We start from the raw sequence: 17,408 nt of genomic DNA, 5'->3' as shown, positions 1-17,408 counted from the left end.
CCCTGTCCTCAGGGATGCTGGAGATTCTCTGACAATGGGAGAGGCTTCAACTGGAAGACGATTTGCTGTATCAGAAGGTGCAGTTGGTGCGAGAATCATGCGTCACCTGGCAAGTGGTGCTCCCCAAAAAGTGATCAATGAGGTGGCCATGGAAGCTCATGTAAGAGGGGCTCACTTTGGTCTGAAGAAGACGTTTCAGTGGTTGCAGAAACTGGTCTATCATCCCTGGTTGAAGACTGCAGTGAAAGAGGCCTGTCGACAATGACGAAGTTGGCTAAACCTCCAAAACAGAGAGCTCCTATGCAGACCATTGTAAGCTCCGCACCCTTGGAACTGCTAATGATTGACTACTTGACCGTTGGTCCTGCTCATCTCTGATATCAACATTGTCTTGTGATGACCGATCATTTCACTAAGTTTGCTGTGGTGACTCCGACCCGGGATCAGATGGCTGAGTCAGCTGCACAGGCTATCTGTCGAGATTTCATCTGGGTGTATGGATGCCTGAAAAGGATCCATTCTGATCAATGCGCCTGCTTTCAAGGTCGAGTGATGGAGGAGCTTCACCGCCTGTATCGGATTGGAAAGTCCAGGACGACACCTTACCATCCACAGGGGAATGGAGCCTGTGAACGTTTCAACCGGACATTGATTCAGATGTTGAGAATAGGGTTGAGCGAAACGGATCGTTCATTTTCATAAGTCGCCGACTTTTGGCAAAGTCGGCGTCTCATGAAACCGAGCCGATCCCTGTGTGGGGTCTGCCATGCGGTACGCGACTTTCGCGCCAAAGTCGCGTTTCAATGACGCTAAAAGCGCCATTTCTCAGCCAATGAAGGTGGACGCAGAGTGTGGGCAGCGTGATGACATAGATCTCAGTCCCCACCATCTTAGAGAAGGGCATTGCAGTGATTGGCTTGCTTTCTGCGGCGTCACAGGGGCTATAAAGGGGCGTTCCCGCCAACCGCCATCTTACTGCTGCTGATCTGAGCGTAGGGAGAGGTTGCTGCAGCTCCTTCGGAAGCAGGGATAGTGATAGGCAGGGTACATAAAGCTACAAACCGCTTGTGCTGTAGCGATTTCCACTGTCCAACACCACCTTTTGATTGCAGGGACAGTGGAAGCTACATTTTTTTTTCCTCAGCGCTGTAGCTCATTGGGCTGCACTAGAAGGCTCCCTGACCCTGATAGCTGCGTTGCTGTGCCTGTGTGTATGCCGCTGTGCAAACCAACTGCTTTTTTCAAAGCGCAAATCCTGTTTTTCCTTCCTTTCTGCACAGCTATCTTGTGTGTTTGTCCACACTTTTGTGTTCAGCAGTCCTTTTTATAGCTGCCTGCCATACTTTTCTGAGATAACTGCAGGGAGATAAATATTGGCAAGTCTGCCTCCGTGCCATTGCTGTGTGTGGCATCTGTCTCTCATTGTGTGGCACCGAAAACACTGTGTAATACTTGGCCATTTTTTTTTTTTTGCTAAATTCTCCCTTTTCCCCAAAAAAAATTAGTGGGAGATAAATATTGGCAAGTCTGCCTCTGTGCCATTGCTGTGTGTGGCATCTGTCTCTCATTGTGTGGCACCGAAAACACTGTGTAATACTTGGCCATTTTTTTTTTTTTGGGGTACATTCTCCCTTTTCCAAAAAAAAAATTAGTGGGAGATAAATATTGGCAAGTCTGCCTCCGTGCCATTGCTGTGTGTGGTATCTGTCTCTCATTGTGTGCCACCGAAAACACTGTAATACTTGGCCATTTTTTTTTTTTGCTAAATTCTCCCTTTTCCAAAAAAAAAATTAGTGGGAGATAAATATTGGCAAGTCTGCCTCTGTGCCATTGCTGTGTGTGGCATCTGTCTCTCATTGTGTGGCACCGAAAACACTGTGTAATACTTGCCCATTTTTTTTTTTTGGGGGGGTACATTCTCCCTTTTCCAAAAAAAAAATTAGTGGGAGATAAATATTGGCTAGTCTGCCTCCGTGCCATTGCTGTGTGTGGCATCTGTCTCTCATTGTGTGGCACCGAAAACACTGTGTAATACTTGGCCATTTTTTTTTTTTGCTAAATACTCCCTTTTCCAAAAACAAAAAATTAGTGTGAGATAAATATTGGCAAGTCTGCCTCTGTGCCATTGCTGTGTGTGGCATCTGTCTCTCATTGTGTGGCACCGAAAACACTGTGTAATACTTGGCCATTTTTTTTTTTTTTTTGGGGGTACATTCTCCCTTTTCCCAAAAAAAAATTAGTGGGAGATAAATATTGGCAAGTCTGCCTCCGTGCCATTGCTGTATGTGGTATCTGTCTCTCATTGTGTGCCACTGAAAACACTGTGTAATACTTGGCCATTTTTTTTTTTTTTGCTAAATTCTCCCTTTTCCAAAAAAATAATTAGTGGGAGATAAATATTGGCAAGTCTGCCTCTGTGCCATTGCTGTGTGTGGCATCTGTCTCTCATTGTGTGGCACCGAAAACACTGTGTAATACTTGGCCATTTTTTTTTGGGGGGGGGTACATTCTCCCTTTTCCAAAAAAAAAAATTAGTGGGAGATAAATATTGGCAAGTCTGCCTCCGTGCCATTGCTGTGTGTGGCATCTGTCTCTCATTGTGTGCCACCGAAAACCACTGTGTAATACTGGGCCTTTTTTTTTTTTTAGGGTAAATTCTCCCAGAAAAAAAAATAAAAATAGTGGGAGATTAAGATTGGCATTTCTGCTTGAGTGCTGGTCCTGTGTGTGCCATCTGTCTCAAATTATTGGGGCACAGAAAACCTAGTGTGTAACATTGGGCCTGATTTTCCTTTCAGTGTCAGGCACCTATAAAGGTATATATAAATCCTACAGAAGTTTGAGTTCACCTGATAAGTTGTTTTACAGTAGCAAATAGCGTTATTTTTGTTACGTTTTGCAAAGAATGAGGAAGTCTAGTGGAAGAGGTCGTGGCCGTGGGCGGTCATTGTCAGCTGGTAGTGATGGTAGTGGTAGTGGAGCATCAGGTGGTCGTGGTAAAAGCAGTACAGCACCTAAGTCTCGAGTTGTTGAGCCAGGTTCGTTGTCTGGCTACACAAGGCCTCGAATGCTCTCTTTTCTGGGAGTAGGAAACCACTTTTGAAGCCGGAGCAGGAGGAACAAGTATTGGCTTTCATTGCTGACTCTGCCTCTAACTCTTTCGCCTCCTCCTCGGAAAGTGCCAAATGTCAGAGCAGTGCATCGTCAGTGGATGCTCCCGGTCAGGAACAAGTCGCTTCCTTGTGTCCTTCACTAAAAACAACAGTTAAGGATGCGTCAGTCGACACAACAGGTTACTCCATGGAGCTCTTTACACATACCGTTCCTGGGTTAGACAGTGAAACAGTTAACAGGCCATGCCCATTAGAAGTTGAATCGGACATGGAGTGCACAGATGCACAGCCACAGCCAGATTACTATGCTGTTCCTTTGACTCAGACCAGAACATTGCCCTCGCAGTGTACTGAGGCAGAATCAAACCCAGCGGAGACTATGGTGCCCCGTCACGAACGCTATACCACCGGCTTACACGGTGACACAGACGAAATTGCACACGACATAGAAGAGGAGGTCATAGATGACCCAGTTGTGGACCCCGATTGGCAGCCATTGGGGGAACAGGGTGCAGGCGGCAGTAGTTCTGAAGCGGAGGAGGAGGAGCCGCAGCAGGCATCAACATAGTTGCATAGTTATTAAGGTTGAAGGAAGACTGTAAGTCCATCTAGTTCAACCCATAGCCTAACCTAACATGCCCTAACATGTTGATCCAGAGGAAGGCAAAAAAAAAACATGTGGCAAAGAGTAACTCCACCATGGGGAAAAAAATTCCTTCCCGACTCCACATACGGCAATCAGACTAGTTCCCTGGATCAACGCCTTATCAAGGAATCTAGTGTATATACCCTGTAACATTATACTTTTCCAGAAAGGCATCCAGTCCCCTCTTAAATTTAATTAATGAATCACTCATTACAACATCACAACAGGTTCCATCTACCGGGCCCGTATCTGTCCAAAAACGCGTGGCAAAAACAAAACCAGTTGGAGGACAGCGTGGCCATCCGGTTAAAGAAGCTCAGTCTGCAATGCCTGAAAAGGTATCCGATAGTAGAAAGAGTGCAGTCTGGCATTTTTTTAAACAACATCCAAATGATCAGCGCAAAGTCATCTGTCAAAAATGTTCAACTACCTTAAGCAGAGACAGCAGAGGGAGCTATGGCTTAAAAAGGTAAACATTTTATTTAATTCAATATATAAAAACATGCATGAAGATGCTGAGAATAAAAAAAGGGGGAGAGAACAATCTCTCAGCAGGGACACAGTGTACAATATAAGCGGACCAGCCTATGGAGGGTAAAGTGCTGAGGAGGCCTTTATAAAAGTCAGATGCAGCGACAAAGCTTGCAATATACAAAGGTTTAAGGTGCAAGTGCAGCTTAAAGTGTGATTGAATATGAAGGGTTAATTGCCCTGCCGCTGCATCTGACTTTTATAAAGGCCTCCTCAGCACTTTACCCTCCATAGGCTGGTCCGCTTATATTGTACACTGTGTCCCTGCTGAGAGATTGTTCTCTCCCCCTTTTTTTATTCACAGCATCTTCATGCATGTTTTTATATATTGAATTAAATAAAATGTTTACCTTTTTAAGCCATAGCTCCCTCTGCTTTTTCTGATGTATATGTTTCATACGAGCTAGCTATACCTAGGCATGACAATCTTCTGAATACCTTAAGCAGAGGTCAGAATCTTAAAAGTCTAAATACAAGTTGCATGCACAGACATTTATCCACCATGCATTTGCAAGCCTGGACTAACTACCAAACGTCCCTAAAGGTTGCAGCACCCTCGGCCAATGAAGCTAGTCAGCAACGCTACATCCCTTCCCTCCCTGTAAGCCCACTATTTCCCGCGCCACCTGCAGTATCTGTGCAGCTTTCGTCGCCAGGCCAAAGCAGTCAGGGAATCACCAGGTTAGTAGTAGGAAACACTGCATGTAGGGCACCGGCAAGAATACCATCTCCAACCCTCTCTCACTCACCCATGTCCACCGGCACCACCGCTAGTTCCACGTTCTCCAGCTCTCCAGTCCAGCTCACCCTACATGAGACTCTTGTTAGGAAAAGGAAGTACTCATCCTCGCATCCGCGTACACAGGGTTTGAACGCCCACATTGCTAGACTAATCTCATTAGAGATGATGCCCTACCGGTTAGTTGAAAGCGAAGCTTTCAAAGCGCTGATGGACTACGCTGTACCACGCTACGAGCTACCCAGTCGGCACTTCTTTTCTAGAAAAGCCATCCCAGCCCTCCAACAGCATGTTAAAGACCGCATCGTCCATGCACTCAGGCAGTCTGTGACTACAAAGGTGCACCTGACAACAGATGCATGGACCAGTAGGCATGGCCAGGGACGTTACGTGTCCATCACGGCACACTGGGTGAATGTGGTAGATGCAGGGTCCACAGGGGACAGCAATATTGGGACAGTTCTGCCTAGCCCACAGTCAAGGAAAGAGTTGGCTGTAGGCATTCGCCCCCCCTCCTCCTCTTCCTCCTCCTTCTCCTGCAGAAGTGTGAGCTCGTCCACAGACCGCAGTCGCACATCCACTCCATCCGCAGCTGCCACTGTTGCACACCAGGTGTGCCATTATGGGACAGCTAGTGGCAAGTGTCAGCAGGCTGTATTGGCAATGAAGTGTTTGGGCGACAACAGACACACCGCGGAAGTTCTGTCCGAGTTCTTGCAGAAAGAAACTCAGTCATGGCTGGGCACTGTACATCTTGAGGCAGGCAAGGTAGTGAGTGATAATGGAAGGAATTTCATGGCTGCCATAGCCCTTTCCCAACTGAAACACATTCCTTGCCTGGCTCACACCTTAAACCTGGTGGTGCAGTGCTTCCTGAAAAGTTATCCGGGGTTACCCGACCTGCTCCTCAAAGTGCGCAGACTTTGCTCGCATATCCGCCGTTCGCCTGTACACTCCAGCCGTATGCAGAACTATCAGCGTTCTTTGAACCTTCCTCAGCATCGCCTAATCATCGACGTTGCAACAAGGTGGAACTCCACACTGCACATGCTTCAGAGAGTGTGCGAACAGAGGCGTGCTGTTATGTATTTGTGGGAGGATACACGGGCAGGCAGTTGGATGGCAGACATGGAGTTGTCAGGTGTGCAGTGGTCGAAGCTACAAGACCTGTGTCAAGTCCTTCAGTGTTTTGAGGAATGCACACGGCTGGTTAGTGCAGACAACGCAATAATAAGCATGAGCATCCCCCTAATGCGTCTGCTGATGCAAAGTTTGACGCACATAAAGGAGCAGGCGTCTGCAGCCGAGGAAGAGGAAAGCCTTGATGACAGTCAGCCATTGTCTGGTCAGGGCCGTGTAGAGGACGCGGTAGCGGGCGAAGAGGAGGAGGAGGACGAGGAGGATGATGGGGATGAGTACTTTTTTAATGAGGAAGCTTCTCCTGGGCCAACAGAAATTAGTGGCGTTGCAAGGCCGGGTTCTGTTTTTGTAAGGGAGACAAGTGACGTAGATTTGCCTGTAACTGCCCCTCAAACCAGCACAACCGCAGATTTGCCAACTGGAACTTTGGCCCACATGGCGGATTATGCCTTACGTATCCTCAAAAAGGACCCACGCATTATTAAAATGATGAACGATGACGATTACTGGTTGGCCTGCATCCTTGACCCTCGCTATAAAGGCAAATTGCAAAATATTATGCCACATGAGAACCTCGAACAAATATTAGCAACCAAACAAGCTACTCTTGTAGACCGTTTGATTCAGGCATTCCCAGCACACAGCGCCGGTGATGGTTCTCACACGAGCTGCAGGGGGCTACAGGGCAGAGGTGTTAGAGGTGCACAGATCAGAAGTGGCGTTGGACAGAGGGGTTTTCTGACCAGGTTGTGGAGTGATTTCGCAATGACCGCAGACAGGACAGGTACTGCAGCATCTATTCAAAGTGACAGGAGACAACATTTGTCCAGTATGGTTACTAACTATTTTTCAGCCCTTATTGATGTTCTCCCTCAACCGTCATTCCCATTTGATTACTGGGCATCCAAATTAGACACCTGGCCTGAATTGGCAGAATATGCGTTGCAGGAGCTTGCTTGCCCAGCAGCTAGTGTGCTATCAGAAAGAGTATTCAGTGCTGCTGGTTCAATATTAACCGAAAAAAGGACTCGTCTGGCTACCCAAAATGTGGATGATCTCACCTTCATTAAAATGAACCACTCCTAGATTTCAAATGATTTTGCCCCACCTTTCCCGGCTGATACCTAGCTTTCCTATAAAAAGGTCTTGCTTGTGGACTGGTCTTACTGAGTGTTCAAATCTCTTAATTTGCAGCAGCTGTTTGACCAGCATACGACATGTTTACACATCCCCCAATGGGAAAACTCCCCCCACGGGGCCGTTGTCTCACTCTCGACACTTGGCGCAAGCACCCGTTAGTTACAGTGCTGTTTGTCAGAAGAAGTGGGTGTGCTCGCTTTTGGTCGACGGCACTGCCACTGGGTCCCTCATAGTACAATGTAGTGTCTCTGGCGGTGGTGGTGCGCACCCAACGTCAGACACACCGTTGTAACATGAGGGGCCCTGGGGCGGTACCGCCGGCCACAAGAGAGTTCCCCCCCCCAGCTCAAACTGTGCTCTACCACGTGCAAAATTATCTCGCACAGCTCCACCAATGTTTAGTCTATGCGCTGACATCATTCAATGCCTGGCACTGACAAACAATACCAATTTGTTGACATCTATGATGCTAGTTAAAGTAGTCTGGGTCAGTGTCCTATATTGACACCAGTAAATACTAATTTACTGCCAAATTACTTTGTCATAAACTCTGCAGATGAGCCCACCCCTGTACCTAAGCATGCCACCCTTTTTTTTATTTATAGTTGTTTTGCGAGACATTAACATCTATTTATTTTTTGGGAGTACTAACTGTGTCAGACACTTCTTGCAATACTCCTCCACTGACCACAATGCTGCCTGCCTGTGTATCCATGTAACCGATTTAAAACTGCCATGCCTGCCTATTGTTTGTTATTTTAGGCCTTTGTTAGCCTGTCTGCGGCCCCTACTTGCAATACTCCTCCACTGACCACAATGCTGCCTGGAGTGCCTACCTGTGTATCCATGTAACCGATTTAAAACTGCCATGCCTGCCTATTGTTTGTTATTTAAGGCCTTTGATAGCCTGTCTGCGGCCCCTACTTGCAATACTCCTTCACTGACCACAATGCTGCCTGCCTGTGTATCCATGTAACCGATTTAAAACTGCCATGCCTGACTATTGTTTGTTATTTTAGGCCTTTGTTAGCCTGTCTGCGGCCCCTACTTGCAATACTCCTCCACTGACCACAATGCTGCCTGCCTGTGTATCCATGTAACCGATTTAAAACTGCCATGCCTGCCTATTGTTTGTTATTTAAGGCCTTTGATAGCCTGTCTGCGGCCCCTACTTGCAATACTCCTCCACTGACCACAATGCTGCCTGCCTGTGTATCCATGTAACCGATTTAAAACTGCCATGCCTGACTATTGTTTGTTATTTTAGGCCTTTGTTAGCCTGTCTGCGGCCCCTACTTGCAATACTCCTCCACTGACCACAATGCTGCCTGCCTGTGTATCCATGTAACCGATTTAAAACTGCCATACCTGCCTATTGTTTGTTATTTTAGGCCTTTGTTAGCCTGTCTGCGGCCCCTACTTGCAATACTCCTCCACTGACCACAATGCTGCCTGCCTGTGTATCCACGTAACCGATTTAAAACTGCCATGCCTGCCTATTGTTTGTTATTTAAGGCCTTTGATAGCCTGTCTGTGGCCCCTACTTGCAATACTCCTCCACTGACCACAATGCTGCCTGCCTGTGTATCCATGTAACCGATTTAAAACTGCCATGCCTGCCTATTGTTTGTTATTTAAGGCCTTTGATAGCCTGTCTGTGGCCCCTACTTGCAATACTCCTCCACTGACCACAATGCTGCCTGCCTGTGTATCCATGTAACCGATTTAAAACTGCCATGGCTGCCTATTGTTTGTTATTTAAGGCCTTTGATAGCCTGTCTGCGGCCCCTACTTGCAATACTCCTCCACTGACCACAATGCTGCCTGCCTGTGTATCCATGTAACCGATTTAAAACTGCCATGCCTGACTATTGTTTGTTATTTTAGGCCTTTGTTAGCCTGTCTGCGGCCCCTACTTGCAATACTCCTCCACTGACCACAATGCTGCCTGCCTGTGTATCCATGTAACGATTTAAAACTGCCATGCCTGCCTATTGTTTGTTATTTTAGGCCTTTGTTAGCCTGTCTGCGGCCCCTACTTGCAATACTCCTCCACTGACCACAATGCTGCCTGCCTGTGTATCCATGTAACCGATTTAAAACTGCCATGCCTGCCTATTGTTTGTTATTTAAGGCCTTTGATAGCCTGTCTGTGGCCCCTACTTGCAATACTCCTCCACTGACCACAATGCTGCCTGCCTGTGTATCCATGTAACCGATTTAAAACTGCCATGCCTGACTATTGTTTGTTATTTTAGGCCTTTGTTAGCCTGTCTGCGGCCCCTACTTGCAATACTCCTCCACTGACCACAATGCTGCCTGCCTGTGTATCCATGTAACCGATTTAAAACTGCCATGCCTGCCTATTGTTTGTTATTTTAGGCCTTTGATAGCCTGTCTGCGGCCCCTACTTGCAATACTCCTCCACTGACCACAATGCTGCCTGGAGTGCCTGCCTGTGTATCCATGTAACCGATTTAAAACTGCCATGCCTGCCTATGGTTTGTTATTTTAGGCCTTTGATAGCCTGTCTGCGGCCCCTACTTGCAATACTCCTCCACTGACCACAATGCTGCCTGGAGTGCCTGCCTGTGTATCCATGTAACCGATTTAAAACTGCCATGCCTGCCTATTGTTTGTTATTTAAGGCCTTTGATAGCCTGTCTGTGGCCCCTACTTGCAATACTCCTCCACTGACCACAATGCTGCCTGCCTGTGTATCCATGTAACCGATTTAAAACTGCCATGCCTGACTATTGTTTGTTATTTTAGGCCTTTGTTAGCCTGTCTGCGGCCCCTACTTGCAATACTCCTCCACTGACCACAATGCTGCCTGCCTGTGTATCCATGTAACCGATTTAAAACTGCCATGCCTGCCTATTGTTTGTTATTTTAGGCCTTTGTTAGCCTGTCTGCGGCCCCTACTTGCAATACTCCTCCACTGACCACAATGCTGCCTGCCTGTGTATCCATGTAACCGATTTAAAACTGCCATGCCTGCCTATTGTTTGTTATTTAAGGCCTTTGATAGCCTGTCTGTGGCCCCTACTTGCAATACTCCTCCACTGACCACAATGCTGCCTGCCTGTGTATCCATGTAACCGATTTAAAACTGCCATGCCTGCCTATTGTTTGTTATTTTAGGCCTTTGTTAGCCTGTCTGCGGCCCCTACTTGCAATACTCCTCCACTGACCACAATGCTGCCTGCCTGTGTATCCATGTAACCGATTTAAAACTGCCATGCCTGCCTATTGTTTGTTATTTTAGGCCTTTGATAGCCTGTCTGCGGCCCCTACTTGCAATACTCCTCCACTGACCACAATGCTGCCTGGAGTGCCTGCCTGTGTATCCATGTAACCGATTTAAAACTGCCATGCCTGCCTATGGTTTGTTATTTTAGGCCTTTGATAGCCTGTCTGCGGCCCCTACTTGCAATACTCCTCCACTGACCACAATGCTGCCTGGAGTGCCTGCCTGTGCATCCATGTAACCGATTTAAAACTGCCATGCCTGCCTATTGTTTGTTATTTAAGGCCTTTGATAGCCTGTCTGCGGCCCCTACTTGCAATACTCCTCCACTGACCACAATGCTGCCTGCCTGTGTATCCATGTAACCGATTTAAAACTGCCATGCCTGACTATTGTTTGTTATTTTAGGCCTTTGTTAGCCTGTCTGCGGCCCCTACTTGCAATACTCCTCCACTGACCACAATGCTGCCTGCCTGTGTATCCATGTAACCGATTTAAAACTGCCATGCCTGCCTATTGTTTGTTATTTTAGGCCTTTGATAGCCTGTCTGCGGCCCCTACTTGCAATACTCCTCCACTGACCACACCAATGCTGCCCGTGTACCCCTGGAACCTATTTAAAAGTTCATAGAGCCTAGTTATATATTTTATTTACTATTAATAAGGCCATGATGGACTACGCTGTACCACGCTACAAGCTAACCAGTCGACACTTCTTTTGCGAGAAAAGCCATCCCAACCCTCCACCAGCATGTAAAAGACCGCATTGTCCATGCACTCTGGCAATCTGTGAGTACAAAGGTGCACCTGACAACAGACGCATGGACCTGTAGGCATGGCCACGGAAGATTACGTGTCCATTACGGCGCAATGGGTTAATGTGATGGATGCATGGTCCACAGGGGACAGCCTACTAAGTCTGTCTGCAGTCCCTAATTCAAATTGTCCTCCACTGTCTAAATCGGAGCTTCCACCTTCTGGCTTTCGGCCTATAGTATCAGAAATTAAACTGCATTTGGCCTTCAACTTTGGTTACGGCCTACTAACGGTGTCTGCCCCTGCCTGGTGTTTGCCCTCAACTGAATAAAGCTGAGCTTCCACCTTCTGGCTTTCGGCCTATAGTATCAGATATTAAACTGCATTTGGCCTTCAACTTTGGTTACGGCCTACTAACGGTGTCTGCCCCTGCCTGGTGTTTTTCCTCAACTGAATAAAGCTGAGCTTCAACCTTCTGGCTCTCATTAAGTGCTGTGTTTTTAAAAATTGGTGGTTAGGGCCTACTAACGGTGTCTGCCCCTCCCTGGTGTTTGCCCTCAACTGAATAAAGCTGAGCTTCCACCTTCTGGCTTTCGGCCTATAGTATCAGATATTAAACTGCATTTGGCCTTCAACTTTGGTTACGGCCTACTAACGGTGTCTGCCCCTCCCTGGTGTTTGTCCTCAACTGAATAAAGCTGAGCTTCAACCTTCTGGCTCTCATTAAATGCTGTGTTTTTAAAAATTGGTGGTTAGGGCCTACTAACGGTGTCTGCCCCTCCCTGGTGTTTGCCCTCAACTGAATAAAGCTGAGCTTCCACCTTCTGGCTTTCGGCCTATAGTATCAGATATTAAACTGCATTTGGCCTTCAACTTTGGTTACGGCCTACTAACGGTGTCTGCCCCTGCCTGGTGTTTTTCCTCAACTGAATAAAGCTGAGCTTCAACCTTCTGGCTCTCATTAAGTGCTGTGTTTTAAAAAATTGGTGGTTAGGACCTACTAACGGTGTCTGCCCCTCCCTGGTGTTTGCCCTCAACTGAATAAAGCTGAGCTTCCACCTTCTGGCTTTCGGCCTATAGTATCAGATATTAAACTGCATTTGGCCTTCAACTTTGGTTACGGCCTACTAACGGTGTCTGCCCCTCCCTGGTGTTTTTCCTCAACTGAATAAAGCTGAGCTTCAACCTTCTGGCTCTCATTAAGTGCTGTGTTTTTAAAAATTGGTGGTTAGGGCCTACTAACGGTGTCTGCCCCTCCCTGGTGTTTGCCCTCAAATGAATGAAGCTGAGCTTCAGTCTTTAGGCTTTTGGCCTAAAGTATCAGATATTAAACTGCATTTGGCCTATTAGTGTGTTTGGGCCCTTAAAACAGTGTCTGCTGCTCCTGGGTTTGCTACTCCACTGAACAAAGCAATGCCGCTTGTTTAGTCCTGTTACCAATTTTGAACTGCATTTAGCCTACTTTATTCTTTGGCCCTATATCTGTTTCCTCCTCATCCTGCCCATTGCCCAGCCACTGCTAGATGAGTCTGCTGGTACATTGACCTAGACCACTACATTCCCCTTGCACTCTACACAGCCAGAATCTGACCCTGCTGAAAGTAAGGTTCCCCTTCCCGCATGTTATACCACCTTACACAGGGACAAAGAGGAAGGTGCAGATGAAAGTGCAGGTTCCTTCATCAGGTGGGGGGGGCATACTCTTTGGCGACGTCACTGGCACAGGGCCCCTCAGAGTACGCAAAAGTGTCGCTGCTGGTGGGAGGCGCCCCCGCCGTGCAAACACACCGCTGTACTTTGAGGGGCCCTGTGCCAGTGCCAATGCGAACGAGTGTGCCCCCCTGCTTGCTCAGGATCACAGCACTTGCAACGTTGAAATACTTACCTCTCCCTGCTCCACCGCCGTGACGTAGTCCACGATTCCTGGGCCCACTAAAACATTGAACCAGCCCTACCCCCCACAACTTTTGCCAAATGACCCCCAAGTTCCATTGAACAACTATTATTATAAAGTTAATTAAGATTGACAAGCTTCAGAAACAAGAATGGATGTTTTCGGCATTAAAATGGGCACTGTAGGTGTTTTCCTGGCCTCCACTCACTGCCGACTATGCTTCCCCATTGACTTGCATTGGGTTTCGTGTTTCGGTCGATCCCCGACTTTTAGCGATAATCGGCCGACTGCACTCGACTCGACTCTGGACAAAGTCGGGTTTCACAAAACCCGACTCGATCTTTAAAAAATGAAAGTCGCTCAACCCTAGTTGAGAACGTTGGAGTTAGACAGAAAAGTCAGTTGGCTTGAGTATGTAGCTGAGTTGGTCTGGATGTACAACAACCAAATGCACAGTACAACCGGAGACACACCATACACCCTGTTGTTCGGCCAAAAAGGACGAGAGATTACCCAGCTGGAGTTGGACCCAGAGGAGGTCTACCCATGGGCGGGGGTGTCCACCTGGGTCTGTGAACATCGACATCATTTGCAGACTCTGCATCGACTAGTACAGACCAGGTTTTGGGAACTTGAGCACCATGAGATGACGCTTCAGCGAAGGACAGCTCTCAAAGGCGGGGATCGAGTATTGGTTCGAGAAAAGTGACCTCAAGGCAAGTTAAAGCATCAATGAGAACAAACTCTGCTGAATTGGAACTGATGGACCCGTCTATGAAGTCCAGTCTGAAGAAAAAGAAGGGGACCCTACATCCGTGCCTGTCACGAGATCCCAAAAGAGAAGGAAGAGCACCAAGTGTTCCCGAAGTGTCCATTCCAGTGACCTTCAATGGTGATGAAGAAAAAGAACCTGCCTTACCCTCTGACCTGGACGGTCGGTTACTCACTGACACAGGGGAAGTGCGAGAACCTGAACCTCCCGATATGGCTGCTCCACCGAACCCGGACACATCTCCGCCCTCAATTACCCAACCTGACTCGACTACCCAACCTGACTTACGCTGCACCGAACGAACAACAGCTGGAATACCCCCCAGCCATTATGAACAAGACCAGTTTATTTGGCAGTGGATCATTCAAGAGATGGAGGAGCGTCAACGCCTGCTGCAAGAACTCTTGCCCGTGGAAATGCGAGCTAAAAGAGAGTGGGATTGTAAGGAGAAAGACCGGGCCGCGAGTACCTGTACCGAGCCGGATCCGGAACTGTTGCGGCTGCCTCACTTGTTGCCTCAGGGAAGGAATGAGGAGCAGGACCGACCTCATGACCCAGGTAGGAGGACCAGCTTAAAAAGCAAAGCGTGCACAGCTGCGGGCAGTTTGGCACGAATCAGCAGTAGCGAGCAGCCGGGTGAGCAGCATGCTCCGTCCTCTGCGCAGCGGCGCCGCGACAGGCTGCATTGTTTGGTCCCCACCACCTCCAGCGGGACCGCTGAAGAGTGAAGTGCCGTGTGCTCAGTGGCTGCCAAAGACAGAAGTGCCATGCACTCAGTAGCTGCCAGAGACAGAAGTGCCATGCGCTCAGTGACTGTGAGTACCGCGCACGTGCAGAGGAGAGAAGGCCGAGTACCGGACAGACTTTTGCAGCCTAACCTGCCACTTGCTTCCCATCCATTTACATTTGACTCTGAGAGTGCCGTGGCCTTGTTTGTTTCTGCTGCACGTGCTTATGGACTAGGGGCTCAGCGGAAGGTACCGGAGACCAACCTCTGCCGCCAGAAGATGGACCATCGCTTAAAGGACCCAATCTGAGGACATCACCTGGCCGCTGCCGGTTCTACAACCCCCATGTAGGATCATCTGCTGCAGAGGACCATATAGGACACAATAAGTTCTTTCATTGGACTGCTATTGTTTTACAGTTGCGACCCCTATTATCCCTCCTTTAACCATTAATCACCCTGCGAGGAGTGAATACCTTGTTTTATTAAATTGTTACATCTTGTTAACTTTTGCTCTGCCTCCTGTTTGTCACTGCATTCCGCTTACAAAATCACTCCATACAACCCATAATGGCTGTGTATTCAGTGGCATAACTAGAGTTTGATGGGCACTGGTAGAAGATTTGCCCCCCTCCCTGGCCTGAATAAATTATATATATAGTGGTAGATCAACTGACTCAGCTGTACACGGAGGTAGACACGGGGACACTGTCTCTTTAAGTCCTTCACTGGTTTATTATACATGAGGCACAAACCATGGTGAAGTAAAAATAAACACTGCCCTTTGGGCAAAAACAGGAAATCAAAACAAAGTGGTAAGACAAAGCACATTCCTTGTGGTAGCGGGGATCTGCCCGCTGAGGGTTAACAGCACACACAGTTCAGGTTAGCACAAACTTGAACACCTCTCTGGAGGTAGGCTCTCCAGAAACACTGAACACTGAATGCCCTGGAGTGGAGATATGGAGAAAAACCTCCCACCCGCTCTATGGTTGTTCTCAAAAACCCAGCCCTTAAGATGGCTGCTTAACCCCTCTCAACATTTATTGTGCTGGAGCAAAACTTCTGGGTTTCAAATCACTGAAGCTAATAGCCTAAGTGAAACATACCTCCACTCTAGCACTTTGCAAGTGACTTTGTCACTATATACACTCACCGGCCACTTTATTAGGTACACCATGCTAGTAACGGGTTGGACCCCCTTTTGCCTTCAGAACTGCCTCAATTCTTCATGGCATAGATTCAACAAGGTGCTGGAAGCATTCCTCAGAGATTTTGGTCCATATTGACATGATGGCATCACACAGTTGCCGCAGATTTGTCGGCTGCACATCCCAAAGATGCTCCATACAAGGCAGGATGGATCCATGCTTTCATGTTGTTTACGCCAAATTCTGACCCTACCATCCGAATGTCGCAGCAGAAATCGAGACTCATCAGACCAAGCAACGTTTTTCCAATCTTCTACTGTCCAATTTCGATGAGCTTGTACAAATTGTAGCCTCAGTTTCCTGTTCTTAGCTGAAAGGAGTGGTACCCGGTGTGGTCTTCTGCTGCTGTAGCCCATCTGCCTCAAAGTTCGACGCACTGTGCGTTCAGAGATGCTCTTAGGCCTACCTTGGTTGTAACGGGTGGCGATTTGAGTCACTGTTGCCTTTCTATCAGCTCGAACCAGTCTGCCCATTCTCCTCTGACCTCTGGCATCAACAAGGCATTTCCGCCCACAGAACTGCCGCTCACTGGATTTTTTTTCTTTTTCGGACCATTCTCTGTAAACCCTAGAGATGGTTGTGCGTGAAAATCCCAGTAGATCAGCAGTTTCTGAAATACTCAGACCAGCCCTTCTGGCACCAACAACCATGCCACGTTCAAAGGCACTCAAATCACCTTTCTTCCCCATACTGATGCTCGGTTTGAACTGCAGGAGATTGTCTTGACCATGTCTACATGCCTAAATGCACTGAGTTGCCGCCATGTGATTGGCTGATTAGAAATTAAGTGTTAACAAGAAGTTGGACAGGTGTACCTAATAAAGTGGCCGGTGAGTGTATATATATATATATATATATATATATATATATATATATATATATATATATATTGAAAGGAGAAACAGGAGCCTAGAGTACAAATATAACAAATACTTTATTTATAAGAAAGTTAAAATATGGGACAAGAGACTAAGCAAAAAATAAGCGTACCGCAGCAACACATGAAGGGGAACAAAAGAAAGGACAACTCTACCTGTCCGCCCCCAACACTAGATATAGCAAGCATAAATAAGCACCAATAAGTGTTGGAAAATGGTGGGTGCTGATATGGTAGATAGTACTAGGGGGATGGAAAGCACATAACACATAGTGTAGAAAGCTGCTGTGTGACTATACAACACATGGTCACAGGGCCAGTGCACTCTATATTTGCATACAAAAACCCGACACACAGCAACGATGAACAGATGTAATATGCTTACCACGGTGAAGGGAGATGGACAGGAGAGGGTCCCGCCGGTGGAGGAGCCCCAACGCACGTTTCGCAGCGCTCGGACGCTGCTTTTTCAAGGGGATGTAGTGTTTAAGGATGCAGGACCTGCCTTTAACCCCCCTAACCCCGATCACATGACCGGCGGCCACCAATCATACTGGCACAGTCAGCGCATGCGCACTGCGGCGGAACAGCGTCGCACAAGGACCTGGCGTC

The sequence above is a fragment of the Ranitomeya variabilis genome, chromosome 4, assembly GCF_051348905.1.
Source record: "Ranitomeya variabilis isolate aRanVar5 chromosome 4, aRanVar5.hap1, whole genome shotgun sequence".
Classification (NCBI taxonomy): domain Eukaryota; kingdom Metazoa; phylum Chordata; class Amphibia; order Anura; family Dendrobatidae; genus Ranitomeya; species Ranitomeya variabilis.
This window is presented reverse-complemented; position numbering follows the sequence as displayed.